Genomic DNA, 15,357 nt, shown 5'->3' with positions numbered 1-15,357 from the left:
TTCCTCCGTCCTCCCTCATACATGGAGGGGAAAATTGAGACTGAATTTAGAGAGGTGATATGAAAGAGCACTTTCAGATGAGTAATGTAAGCTTCCTGTCAGTGTCTTATAGACATCTCATACCTCATTTAATGACATTCAGAAAATCATTACTCAAAGTTCATCTGTATATCTATAATTTATTGAAAATAATTTAGTGCATCAGGGTGCTGTCAATCACACTCTTGCATTCCCAAATACCCTTTTAAAATCTCCATTTCTTAGATTAGTCAATTTCTTCACAGGAAGTGTCTCCTCTTTGAAATGGCAGATATCTGATTTTAGAATGAAACCTACTTCCCTTGTTGATGAAAAGGTTATTCAGTTGAAGAAGGAAGCGTCCTGCAGGAAGCTGACAACAAACTAGTCAGAAGTAGCGTTTTCTCATTCACTGGAGAGACCGTTCAGAGGTTACACTTAATCTATTCTGTGTTTATCCTAAACCTCTACTTACAAATGAACAGAGCAGTTTAAGATGTGCTTAGAGGCGTATTGAATCAGACACGGACGCGGTGCTATAACTGTAAAGATTTTAAGTTTCAAAGTTGGTGTTCGTGTATCACAATGGATTATCTTACGTTTGATGTGAGAGGCAGAATGTACAGTTTATCGGGTCAAAGCAAAGCTGTTATGAAGACTTTTTTTGAAACATATTTATTGTTTTACACTATGGGTGGCTTAGTTGATGAGCAATCTTTTCACTTTAAAGATGAGCAGAGTTCTCCAGCTGGCACTTGATGTGAAGTTGTTGGCCGTATAGGTCCATGTGAAGGAAGGTTATCGCATGCAAATGGAACATTAATAACAAAATAAAGAGAAAGAAGAGGTCAGACGTGTTTTATATCCTAAACCACAATAAGCCTTCAGGGCGATTGTACAGCCAGAGACTTTCAGAATCTAATCTATTTCAAGGCCTTATGTAAAAGGCCTTTGTTCTGATACACCATCGGGAGATTTGAAAATGGCCTTATCAGTTATTCAACTCTATCTCTTCCCTTCATGGTATTTGTAAATGCAGTCTTGTGCAGTAAATTATTTTGTTTTGGACCGCAGAAGGAGCGACGGGATAGTCTGACTTGTCACTTACTCACTCAGTCGGTTGCTCGCTCACTCACTCACTCACTCACTCACTTACTCTGAGTGAGTGACGTCTGAGCGACTGAGTGACCGACTGAGTGAGCGACCGAGGGAGCGAGTGACTAAGTGAGCGACCGAGTGACTGAGTGAGTGACTGAGTGAGTGACGACTGAGTGACCAAGTGAGCGAGCGACTGGGCGAGCAAGGGACTCACTGAGCGACTCACTGACTGAGCAAGTCAGCGGTTGACCGAGTGAGCGAACGACCGACTGAGCAATTGACCTACTCAGTCGCTCACTCAGTCGGTGATTTAATTTAATAATTAAGAGATTTAATTTGTTGTTGTTTGAGGGCACCCCCCCCCCCCCCCCCTCCTTCTTTGAGCTCAGTGGCGATGATTCACTGAAGTAGCAAAAAGTCTGAAGTCTAAAGGACGGGAATTCAAAACAGAAACGTCCCCTTGAACAGGCCCCCAGGTGAGACATGATTACTAAGTCCCCAAATGATGAGAGTCCTAGTATTTTTTTAATTAGCCTGGATTCTTTATGCTATATTTACTCGCATTAAGTCCTCGTAAGAGGAGAGCACTGATGTGTTTTCAATTTACCTACATTTACGAAGTTTCTGTCCCAGATGGACAAGAGGGGTGTAACGGTTCACAACATTCTCGGTTCGGTTCAATAGGATACAGTGGTGCCACGGCTCTGATCTTTGGAGGAGGCCAGAGATCCGCTGCACTGCCGTTGCTTTCTGAGACGCTAGATTCATGACATCGGCCCATTTGGGTCGTTTGAGTCGGGTAGCTTTGTGTAATCCGTGACGTCCGGCCGTCTGTTGTCAGAGGAACAGCGGGAGCTTCGGACATTCGATTCTCTGTTTGAGCTTTTCTTTTCTTTTACAAAGCGGGAATTATGGTCTGGAGAAATGTGCTCGTGAATAAGTAGTGTCACTGTTAGGCTTTGTATCCTGTGTCTCTGTGTCTCTGTGTGTGTGTGAGTGTGCTTTAAGCGTGGCTCCGCCCTGGTCTCCTCCCGGCTCCCTCCTGATTACATTCATTCACCTCACCTGCCCAGCTGCCTTCCATCTACTCATCACCCAGTATCTACCCCAGTTCCACATCCACTCATCGCCAGATCATTGTTTCATTCACAGTGTTAGTTTGTCGTTCTTGGCCACTCGGTATTGTTAATTTTGAGTTTATTTCCTCGTCTTATTGTTTGCCTGAACTTACCTGTCTTACTGTGCCCACAGTGGATCATCCTCTCCGGTTCCCCAGCCTGCCTGCCTCGACAACGCTATCCATTCCCTGCCACGCTTACGCCCCGGTCTCCCTGCCCAGGATCACTACCCATTAATCCCTGTAAAATAAACCTTTTCGCTTTATTTAACCTTGTTGGTGTCTGCGTCTGGGTCCGCCACACCACCACGTGACACGTCGGGTGGGTTGCCATGTTGAGCGCAGTGCCTCCACCGAGAGAACATTGCATTTTCCAAATGCTGTAGTATTATTCAAATGTATTGTTTGGTTCGTAATGTGTACCGAACCGTGAGCCTCGTACCGAACGGTTCAATACGTGTATTGTTACACCCCTAAAGAGGCAGTATGACTGGGTCCCAGGAAACACAGCAACATTTGCCTGATGGTTGTGTTGTTTGTTATGGCTTGAATCAGGACATGTTCTGAAGTGTTTTAGGGATGGATTAGTGTTTGTGCATTGGGAGGGCAGAAATGCATCACATCTTACTCTTTATTAACAACAGATGGGTTGCTGGTGGGTGAAATAATATCTTGTTAATGAGGGAAATATCAATGAGATTTTCTAAAATGTGAACATAGCAGGGAGCAGACAGCTGAGAGACGCTGTGCGCATTTACGCAGGAAGAACCGCAGCGTAACTTCATTAATCATTTCAGAAGCAAAAAGTTCAGTTTGGCGTCAAAAGGTGAAGGCAGCAGATCACAAGTGCAGCAACATGAGTGGAGAGAGCGACCTCGATGACGAGCTGGATGAGGGTCTAATGACCTGCAACAAGAGACCGTTCATTCTTATAAATGGGATGTCTGTTTAATTTATAAAGTAGAGGAGGTGACAAAATGAAAAAATAGAATTTACTTACCTCTAGTTCATATTTTATTTTAGTGACACCAAATAAACCAACCGATTACTTCTCAGTGCCTTCAATGTTGATAAAGTTAGCAACTAGCTGGTGAAGAAAGTCAAACATCTAGCAGCTGTTAGAGCCAGATGTTTTTTTTTTTTCTCAGGAGTTAGTTAAATAAATACACCTGAGGTGTGTAGTTTTTGCCTTGTGCCCTCCATAAGCCCCCCCAAAAAAATCAATTAATACCGCCTTCAGACCTCATTACAAAACTATTATAGTCTGCATTTGTTTTAGATTATGTACCACATTCCTGGTCACTTGAGAAAAGATGTCAATTTACATTTTCTTGTGAATTCAAGAAAAGAAGATATTTACCAGGTGTATAAGTGTCTTGACTGTGGTGTAAAACTAAATATTCTGTTCGATTCTCTACATGGCAAGTCCATTAAGAGTTTTAATGTGTCTGGGACCGAGTCAAAGAGACGACATTTACTCACTTTGGAAGCGATATACTCTGGCGTAAAAACAGTTCATGAGTTAATCAGAAGCTGTTCAGCCACTATTGTTTATTTGCTCTTTTACCTTCACCTGTGTTATAAATTCTAAGAGAAAAAAGCTATACTTTCTATGTGCGTTTAATATGAATTATATGAAACTAATTTAACTCCATTTCTAACCCGTCTCTCTTTCTTTTTCTTTACACGCACGCACACACACACACACACACACACACACACACGCACACACAAAAAATATATAATCCATAAAGTGCACAATCTGACCACACCAGGGCTTTCACTCCCATAAACCCCCACACTAAAGGGTCGATGTGTGTAACCTGTGTATAATGGGGTCGTGACCCCTCCAGCCACTGTGGAGATCTCATCACTGGGCTCTGAGCTAAGTACACCTGACAGCTTCACCCTTTAGCACACACACACACACACACACACACACACACACACACACACACACACACACACACACGATAACAAATAACAAACGTATGGAAAAACACATATAGGCTATCATACATATAGATACACAGGGTATGGTTCATAGACCAGCAGTCCTCTGGGGATGAGAAATACCCTGTGTGTGTGTGTGTGTGTGTGTGTGTGTGTGTGTGTGTGATTGTTTATCAGTGCTGCCTGATGCGAATGATTTGAGAGAGAAGGGCAAATCAATCTTTGCCGTCTCTAAGAGAGGACCATACAGCCTGAAACAGCCAAAGTTTTACAGAAAAGAAGGTGAGAGATAATTCCCCACCTGAACTCTTTAAACTGTGAACATTTGTGAATGTTTTTCTGTTGTTGCGTGTGTTCATGTAAACAGATTCTCAAATTTGCACAGAAGTCTGAACTTGCAGAAACAGCCACTGTGCCAGATCACCCAGAATTGTGATCTTAGTGAGAAAACGGTCTCACTCTTCTGTGACCAACACACTCTGTGGCTACATCCACACGACTACATTTGCGTTTTTATAACTTTTGCTACGTTTGCGCCTAGCGTCCGCACAACTCCGCCATTTTAGAACCCGATAAAACAGGACAGACAACGATATTGAAACACACCCCTTCTCAGGGACCCTTTGAAGCTCTGTACATTGACTTTATTCATATGCCAAAATGTGTAGAAAACAATGTTCTCTAACTGGCTTATAATTTACTCAGCCTCTGTAAAAACATCGTTCTGCATTCCACAGAGCACCAATTGAGACGGAGCTAATTATTTCACTGGACAAATAATGACTGAACTCTGTGAATCTCTGGATTATATTATTAAGACTATAAAGACCACATTGTCCATAACACGCAGAGTCTACAGGGATGGTGTAAAGACAAAATGGTTTCCTGAAATACAAAATAACCTCACTATGCTGCATCAGGTGTGAAATGGACGGTGCTGTTCTCCTCACCCAACAGGAAGCAGAAGGTTACACCTCATGACATCACGACGGGTCGACCAATGACTATCCCAAGAAGTTCAGCCCAAAGAGCCGGTTGCCTTCATTGGAACTGAATGTTGTACGTTTATATCCGACCACAGTGCTGCCATACAAGACATAACTAACCTCTTGAATAATATTGCCAAGACATTACATAACCCTGCCACCACTGGTTTCTTGGACTGGTTTAAGGAAAGGTTTGGGGCATTGGGTAGTTATATTTTTGAATTTGTCGGGGTCAACTCACCGGCTCAGATCTTCTGTAACAACAAGATAAGTTAGCTGCTCATGGAAGTGTTCGTTACTCCTTTTGTTGCTCTCTCTCTCTCTCATTTCAAATGAATAGTTATTGCTTCATTGAATAGACTTCCTTCTTTTTATTCAGGTTAAATCTAAATGCCATTTATTTTTCATTGCCAAATTCTGCATTTATCTCTGTCATAGTGAGTGAGGTTGTGGTATTTTTAATTTAAATTTCCTTTTGCTTGGTTTTGTATGAACTTAAAATCACCTCAACATTAAAATGGCAAATGCATCTATAATGACTTTCATTACCATGTTGTTTATTATGTTCATCTTTTACAGTGAATTGTTGTTAAACATTAATAGCAATGTATTTATTGACGTGTTCACCTCACTGAGATACTGAGAGATGCTTTTATTATCTTATCACCATCTGGTAGTCTCTGACATGTACTGCCAAGCAACAATAAAGTAGATTAATAATGCAGGATTAGAGCTTTGTGAATTTCGGTGAACTGCTCACAAACAAAACACCAAGCTGTCAAACCCCCGAAGGCTGCTTCTCAAAAAGGTCCCTTCATGGCTTTTCCTGAACGTCCTGAATTACATTTAATGTTATACATGAGCTTAGTGATGCGTCTTGGCATTCCTGTTTTCTCCGGTTGGTTGTTTTTAAAGTTTGTCTGTCCTTATCGAAGGGGACAGTTAGACTCCAGGCTACATTGTGCATTCTGCTGAAACATTCTCTCGTTTCACTCATCCTCGTCTGTCTGCCTGTGGTTGAGGTGACTTCTAAAGCGAAGAGTCGGACTCCTCAGTCAGCATGAAAACACACACAGGCAAACAAAAAAAATCTGCAAGTCAAATGATGCTATACCTTTCTCTTTCCCTCCCCTTAATATGGCACTCAGAGCCTGGATAGAAAAGTTCTTCCACAGTGTGATATCACTTTCTCCCCCCATAAGATTTCCATATTCCTCTTTGATGCCTTTCCGCTCACCCCGTCTATCTTTGTCTTCTTTTCTGTACCATACATACACATCTTTATCTCTGGATCTGTCTATTTACCCCTCCCGGTCTTGTGTGTGTTTTTGTTTCGTCCTTGGCCTTACCTTGGCGGAGGCATTAACATGCTGTCAAAGGAGAGATGGGAGGCATAGAGGACAAGAAGAGAGACGTGCTGTACTCATAACATAAATGAGTCACTGTACTCTGCAGTTACTTAAGCAGCAGAAGCAGCACTCATTCTTTACAATTTAAAAAGCCCTTTAGTGCCAGGAACTGAGGAGTGGGAAAGGTCCTCTCTGCCATCTGGTCGCAGGGCTCCGCTAAGTTGAGTTTTATTATAGGTATGAGGAGAGTCTGGAAAAATGGTATGGTGCGTGGAGGGCTTTTCACAAAATCGTATGACTTTTACTTTTTTAGGTCGGAGTGTTTGTAACTGCACTTCTACGTCAGTATGTATAGAAAAGCAGTCATCTGTCTCCCTCCAACCTCGGATAAAAGAGAGCAGGAGTGACAGCAAAACAAAAGGTGGCAGACAAGGAGTGGCTGCAGAAAGATTTTAAAAACAGTGGTAGAGAGAGAGAGAGAGAGAGAGAGAGAGAGTGAGAGAGAGAGAGAGAGAGAGAGAGAGAGGACAGAAGAGAGTCGTAGAAATCCTCTTGATGTTTGATATGGATGTGTTGTGATGTTCTACATTGTAAAACCTCACCTAGACCCAACATCTCCCTCGGGCTTCGCATGTCTCCTCTCCTCTGTCGGTCTGTTGATCTATTTCTGTTCTGTCTTCTTGTCGTCTGTGTTTCTGGACGGTGAGGTTTACACAGTCAGAAATCTCAGCATGTGGCCGAAGAGTTACCTGATTCATGGACATGGATCAATGACCTCATCAAAGCGTTGGCATTTTCTGCCACGCTAATGAAGCTTTGTTGGCACGTCATTGATTTAATAACACGTAATTAGGATGAAGTACAGTTTCATACGTGGTAGTATTATATATATAAAATCTTTAGTCTGCTTTAGTCTTTGTCCTCTAGGGTGCATAATAAAAGGAAGGAGTAGTAAAATATGTTAAAAATAGTAAATACATAATTTGCAGCAAAACCAGGCTGTAAAAATACAGAAATGCTGAGCTGTGTCAGACCTAGACCAGAGACATAACACTGACATCATGTGTTGTGTGTGTGTGTGTGAATGTGGCTCAGATCTGGTGAAAGTGTTAAAAATAAACCCCCTTTAGATGTCCGTGGCAGTGCAGCAGTACAAACCGTCATCTCGTATCTTCCCTGAGACCGCTGCAGGCCGATGCAGCCCGTCGACTGTAATGTTGGCCCCCAGTCAGTCTCATGGCCAACGCAGGCAAAACCGCATGACATGTGCATGTCAACTTGGCAAACATGCCTCATCTTCGGTAAACAGCTGGAAGCTGTAGGGCTAAATGCTGCGCAACCTTGAGGAGTTTTGATGCCAGTGTTATGTATGTCTTCACCCCCGCAGTGAGCATAATTTAACCGATTCCCCCGGAGCACATTAGCAATGCGCGGCGGGTCAGTTCGTTTGACCCGAGCCGTCAGACTAGCAGCATGTGGCAAACCAGCGGGAAAAAACTCTGAGCAAAGACAACAAACGGCAGACCAGAGTGATCTTTTCATCTCGGCACGGAAAAACTAAAAGAGCGAGGGAGAGCGAACAGGGAGAGCAAAAAAAACAACAAAAAAACCGAGTGGAAAGCACATGAAGGAAAAAGAGGAGAAAGACAACCATCTGACGAGCAGGGAAACAAACAACACATCCTGTCATCTCTGTTGAACAAGGGAAAAGGCGAATGCACGAAGGAGGGAAGAGAGAGAAATAAGGGAGACGGATGAGTACTGACAAAACAGAGTGAGGGATAAAAACAACAGTCGGACAGCAACAGAAACCACGACAGTGAAGAGAACTCAAATTCATCTGAGCTTCAAAAGTGGAAAGAGAAAGAGAAAAGAGAGGAGTGTTGTTTTACTGTTTCTGTTTTGTTCAGCCTCTGGTTTTCTGTCAAAGTTGACGTCTCATCTGTGATTCAATTCTCTGTATTCTGCAAAAAGAAGGTGCGAGTAGGAAAGACAGCTGACAAAGCCGGGGAAAAGGAGGGAAAGTAAGAGGTGGAGGAAAGGAGGGAACATTATGAGCCTAGAGAGTTCAGATGCACGTTCCAAATGCTTGATTAAAAAAAGAAAAGGATTATTTTCTGGGTTGGTGAAGGCTGTTAAATTGGCAAAACAAATCCAGTTTACCCAGGAGATGATGGTCAATCTGAGCATGTCATGTTTGTATTTGAAATTCCCCTAAACCAACCTTTTGTGGAAGGAGGATTTCATCTGGAAGCATCTATTTATAACCTTCTCTGTAAGATGTACAGCTGCTTCTTGCTGTCATTTTCTTTTGTTGCAGTGAAGAAAGCAATCAGGCCCCAATCACGGTTACAACGGACTCACCCAAGTCGACCCTTGTAGTGTTGCTGTAATGATGATGTCCCAGCAGTAATGGTGTTCGCCCTCTGAAAAGATCACCGAAGCAATCCCCAGAAAATCCCCCCTTATTTTTCTTCATGCCCCGGTGGAAAATACCTCCCAGTAGCAAAGAGGGACCCCCTGCTTTATCATTCGAACTGACATCAAATTCAATCATCTTCAAAGGCCTGTTGACATCAGTGAAACATTACCGTATTATTATTATTATTGAGGTGTTTGTAGGATTATGAAAAGCAAGGAGGACTGATATAAAAATGTGGGACATGTTTCTGTTCATCCTCTGTGATGTCGTTAAGCTGTGTGCTGGGCTTTTAGTGGGAAACAGTGATGTTCTTCTTGCGCAACACAGTAGGACAGGTGGAAAAACCACTGCCAACATGATTATCCTACGATGGTATAGAAAGGGGAAAGGTAGTCAACGGTGTCATTCCCTGCCACTAAATCTGAAGACGGCAACATGAATTGAGGCTTTTAAACGATCCTTCAAACTTGCTTTTTAATCCCAGACTTTACCTACACTTTGGTGTCACTACGTACTGTTAGTCTACCACAATCAAGAAAACACTGCTTTTGTTTTGGCATGGATAAAGTTGCGTGCAGTGTTGTAAGAAGTATTCAGATCCTTTAGTTAGAGATGCTAATCACAGAATTCAAAGCATACGTTGTCTCTACACAGCTCTCAACATGGAGACGGCTGAGCAGGTGGCTAGAAGCTAACGGTGCTAACGGTGCAAACAGCGTCAACAGTGCTGCACTCTGTTACAAGTAAAAGTACTGCATTCAAAATCTTACTCAAAGCATCAAAATGTACTCAAAGTACTTAAAGCAATGTGCTTATTTTGCAGAATGGCCTATTTTTACTTCCTGTAACTGGATTCTAATCAGTGATGCATTAATGTTTGTGTGGAGTCAACGTATAAAGTAGCATAAAATGTAACTACTCAAGTACAATTTTGAGATTCTTTTACTGTTGTGATGTAACTATAATGTCCGTCTCACATTAAACTACATAGTCTGAACGTACTGAGGACATAAGAACAATGAGTTGATTCTTTAAACTCGGGGTTGTTCCTCTTAGATGACTTCTCCATGCTGTCAAATGATGGCGGAGCATTAATAGCCTTCACCTTCGTAGGCTGGAGTAAAACTCTCTGAATGGCATTGAGCTTCTCGGGGACTGTCGGTGCAGAGATTAAGAAGGAATAAACATGTTTGCTCAAAGCCTCTTATGAAAGTGGAATGACTACCGGTTCCAAACAAGTGCCTCATTAGCGGGAGAGAGAATATGAGCTGCAGAGAAACGTCTCTTAAAGGTAGAACAAGCCGGCACCAGAAATCAGGCTGATTTAAAGCATCAAGAACTAAGGCTCTCTAAAGATGGAGGACGTATTATTTATTAGAATAAAATGTATAATTGAAGTGGCATGGGCGTTAATAAGTAAACATTTTTGTCCATATATTTTTCAGTGGTGAGTAAACACATTGAGTGATATATTATCCACATTTAAAGATGTCAGCCATTCAAATAATTTGTTTTCTTCTTACAACCCTCTGCTCCACCTCTCCCATCAAAGTCATCTGTATTATTGTGACTGGCATCCCTTCAGACTTTATTATTAACTTATTTTTTTGCATTATCTCCTGATCAAATGTCAAGGAATTTAATCTTAGCTGAAAACAGTTAGTTCAATTTTATTGTGTTTACGTTTTCTGAGCAGTTCCGCTCTTGGGAAGCACACTTTTAGATCTAAACTTTAGCACCAGGCTTCTGTTATCTCATCTCATTCCATCTTGTGCTCTCATGTTTTTTTCTTTTCTTTTCCTCATACATACCTGTCTCTCTGTCTCTCTCTCTGTGTCTCCCATCCTCCCACTATCTGTGCTCTAATCTAGCTGTCAGTCATCCTGTCATTGTGGTTCCAAAGTCTCATTTCCTGGGCAGGAATACATTAGCAGAGGGCTGCTCCGCTATTACCTGCCGAATTACCAGGCTGTCCCTGACAATTAGTTGGGAGACGGGGGACAGCGTTGGACATCCTGATGACTGGCACCGGGCCAGACACACACAGAGGACCTAGAGAGACGGGGCCTTTCCACAAACGTCCATATGTCTCCTCTGTTGTGCTGACCCCTAGGAAAGAGAATTATAAGGACAGTTTGGCACGTTAATGGCTACGTTGAAGTAGCATATCAGGAAATATTTTACCACAGCCCGTGAAAGCGCACACACACAGATAGCAATGTCAGCTGGACGGTTGTAAATCGGTCCGTTTGTCCGTCGTTTTGGTTCAGCTTCAGGAGAGCTTCACACTTGCTGATCAGATTGTAGTATCTCTTCACGATCCTATAGATTCCTGGTGATGAGGATAACCACCGGGGTAAGATTTCATCCACAAGAAGTTATCTTGAGAACCAATGCCAATATGTATTCATATTTTGTAAGACTAGCGTTGACAATTGATTGACGTTGATAACATTTGCACACATTATAAGATCAGATAATCCTTTATTAGTCTCACAGCGGGGAATTTTGCAAATAAACCTTTATTGGTTAAACATTATGATTGCAGGGTTTCTTCCTCAGTTCTCTAAAAATAAAAATATAATAATATAAATATATAATGTATTTTTCTGTTCTTGAGAATGTCATATCTCAGGAACGCCTTTCAGGAAATTCTTAAAATTTTGCAGAAACATTCACTCGGGGTCAACAATGAACTGTTCAGATTTGACCGGTCAAAGGTCACAACTCAAGAGTTGAAAACGCTAATTTTGACAATTTTACACAAATGTCTATTTGTGTAAAATGATGAAGACATGACATTTTGGAGAGACATTGATGTAAATATGCAATTCTAATTGCTTTTGTATTTGCATAAAATGCACACGTGTATTTTTGAATGTATGTCATAACACTCCGCAGGGTTTTCCTTAGTTAATGTGTATTATCGAAAACCCTGTCTGTCTTTTTTAAAGGTTCGTAACATCTCTAAAGTCAATCATTCCAAAGCACTGTTGTCATTTGATGTGGTATCGGATTGTTGTAATCCCATTACATCTGTTGCTTCCCCACTTTTGATTTCCATTCCGTCCCAGTCTTGTTCTGCTGCTCGTAACCTTTTATCATCAATTCTCTGAGAGAAAACAAGCAATCAGCACACAGCTCTGATATGAGATGTTTTTATTAGCCTTTCAGGTTTTCTTTTGTGTCACCCGCACAAAATAGTTCTCATTTTGTGTTTTGATTTTCCGCATTGTGTTTTTATTGATTCTTTTTATATTTTCACTAGAATCATTTTGCTTCCATCTATCTTCTATCTTAGAATTTTCCTTTGAGGATTAATTTGAATATATCTTTAAAGTACTGGTACTTAAACCAAACCTAATAAAACTACTTTAAAGGATGGATCATTTCCAGCATGCCAGTAACATGCTGTGTTTCATCTTAAGCAGCTTGGGCTCCATTTTAAAAAGGTACTCTGATTTTACTCATGAAGATGAGTTTACTGGTAATAGGAAGTAAGCAGGGCTTTCAACAAGGATATGGAGTAGCAGCCCCCCCAGCAATATACCTATCATTACATTACATCATGTTTTATTTTAAAAACATCTGGGACGTCAGACACTAGTTTGCATAATTAGTCAATAACAAAAAACAAACAAGTGTTTAATAACATTTAAAACTGTAAATGTACAATGTGAGGCCGAGGCATAGCCTACATTTTCCTATGACGTGTTACTTTGAACACATTGTCTGTTTTTAGTGTGTTTGCAATGCGTCTCAAAGAAGGCTCTGCTGCTAAAAGCTGAAGATAATTCATTACTTAGTTCATTCATTAAGCCGATAAAGGTTTGTGTGGCGTTCTACAGTCTGAACAAAAGCAGGCGGCAAACTCCGGTTCTGCCGATGCGGAACTTCCTTAAAACTTGCTCTTCTCTCTTGCATTCACCCCTAACCTGGGGGCGAGTCCTCTGGTGGTATAGACGTCTATGAGAAAATGACTCTACATCTCACTTGATTTATTATCAGTGAACATCGTAAACATGAGTTTATCTTCCATTCCTTGGCTGCAAAAAAAACATGGCGACGGCCGTAATCCAAGATGGCGACGGCGAATTTAAGGCTTCAAAACGACAGTCCACAAACCAATCACATCACGAGGACTACGTCCATCTTTACCTTTTCTTTAATAGAACAACAAGGCATGGACATGACAAGCAACCTTTCGTATACAACCGCACTTTCAGATGTATAATACACTCAAGTTTTTCGAAGTAGAAGCACATGTTTGCATTTAATTGTTAAATAAGTTGTTTTAAGCTTTGCCGTCCTTTAGTATCTGATTAACATTCTAACCCAGCCTGGTTCTGTCATCACGTGACTGTTTGAAGCTGGATCAGACAAAGAGAGCAGGCTGGACATCAAACCTTTGATCTGCTCTCCTGTGTGTACATGAGTATGTGTGTGTGTGTGTGTGTGTGTCTGTGTGTGTTTTTTTGTGCTGTGGCTCTTCTACATTAAAGAGACACACTTGAGAGAGGAAAGGGACAGGTAGAAACTGGCCTTTTGATCCTAACCTTGGATGAAGAGAGAGTCGTGTGCGTAGGCTACCGTGTGAGCAGATCATTGAAACTGGCAAAAGTGCAAATGAGGGAGAAAAAAAACCCACGGTGGACCATACTTTTAGAAATAGAAATAAAACGTTGTGATAGAATCCAGGGGAAAGGAATCGAGGGAATAGGGAACCAGGGAGAGGAAAGGTAATCTGAGAAAGACAGAATTACCACAAAGTACCGTATTTAAGTGGGAGTTATGTGTGTTTCAGCTAGTCAGCCAACTACAGACTATTCAATTCTGTACAAGCAAAAATACAGATGAACAATTTTGCCAAAAACACCCATGAAAACCTGGCAAAAAGGTAAATTGACATCATGAGTCAATTTAATGAATTTAACGTGGCACTTAATAGACCTTTTTCATGGCAGATATTTTGAGTTGTGATAGCAGAAAAAGTCTTAATCATGGCTGCGTACCATTTAGGTCATGCTATTATTCATGGTGGCTCACTGGGACATCGAGATGAAGCAGAGTTATTAGTACAACGTATCCTCATACAACGGTTCGTATGATATCTTACGAAAAGTTAGCCGGCAACATTTGTCAATTTCCTCTGATTACATGCACATAAAATGAACTCCTGTCTTCACAGAAAACAACTGTTAGGTTTTGGAAAAGTTAGTGAAATATTTAGTTAGGTTTAGGCAACAAAACTACTTGTTTGTCATTTGGGTTAAAATAACTACGGAAGTGCCGGTACTGAAGTACGCAAATTACGAGACAAATAAATCCACAATGACTTCTCGTTTCATACGGGGAACGAACACACTGAAACAGACAGCGTGTAGGCTTTGGAGGTCTTTATTCTTGCTCGTTCATGATTATGTGGACAATTTACGAAAACGTTTCGTGGGATATCTACAAATTGCGGGGCATTTTTTTTCGTAGGTATAGCTGCAAATGCTGAATGAATCCAAATTTCTGCTGTGAAAAAGATCTCTGGAGACGAAATGCAAGTTGCTCCATCGAAGCAGTTGAGTGCCTGGCTTAAAGGCACTTAGAGGTCAACTTTTCCCCCAACCAGACGAGAGATTCAAACCAGCAACCTTGTGCCGAAAGCTTTTCTTCTTCAGAGGGGAAGTCTATTTTTCTGTTTCAGAGGCACTGAGACAACCGAGGCCCAGAAATATTAGACTGCTCAGAGAGAGCTAGGGCATTGTCACCCAGCCTTATCCAATTGGCACTCTCAGTCAGTCGGAATCCATCCCATTAACATCAGCTTCGACATACATCATACTGCAGCGTGTGCACACATGCTGACTCCATTTCCACTGGAAACATTGTGTGTGTGTGTGTGTGTGTGTGCAACCATTTGTACTGGTTTTGTTGTCAGCGAGGGGAATAAGCATTTTCATCATGTTGTCCCATTCTGTTTTAAAGTGATATCAGGACGTCATTAAGAGCCTTACTCATTCTATTCTGTTCTACTGCATTCAATCCCCCGACATCAGAGAGATTGATGGTACAAACATCAGATCCCGTCTCTCCCGGCTCCAAATTACACTTCAGGTAAAGCAAAGGCAATGGGGTCAGCTTGTAATCTGCAAACGCATAATCACTCTCATGCATAATAGAACGGTGCTGCGGTGTAATAATAACGCAGACACGGAGATAGCAAGTCGCCCGGGCAATCGGTTATTTGCTGCAGACATTTCCATTTGACGTTTCAGCTCTTTAACTGATGCCGTTATCCGGAGCTGCTTACAGTAAGGACACGGGCTGAAAAGAGTTGGAAACAAACTGCCCTTTTTTAACTCTGCACCTCCAAAGTTGATCAGTAACTCCTTTATGCTTCACTTTCCCCACAGTCAGCTGTGG

The sequence above is a fragment of the Anarhichas minor genome, unplaced genomic scaffold (genome assembly GCF_050575085.1).
Source record: "Anarhichas minor isolate MPS153535 unplaced genomic scaffold, ASM5057508v1 ptg000029l, whole genome shotgun sequence".
NCBI lineage: Eukaryota > Metazoa > Chordata > Actinopteri > Perciformes > Anarhichadidae > Anarhichas > Anarhichas minor.
The sequence above is the reverse complement of the archived record's forward strand: the minus strand, read 5'-3'. Positions refer to the sequence as shown.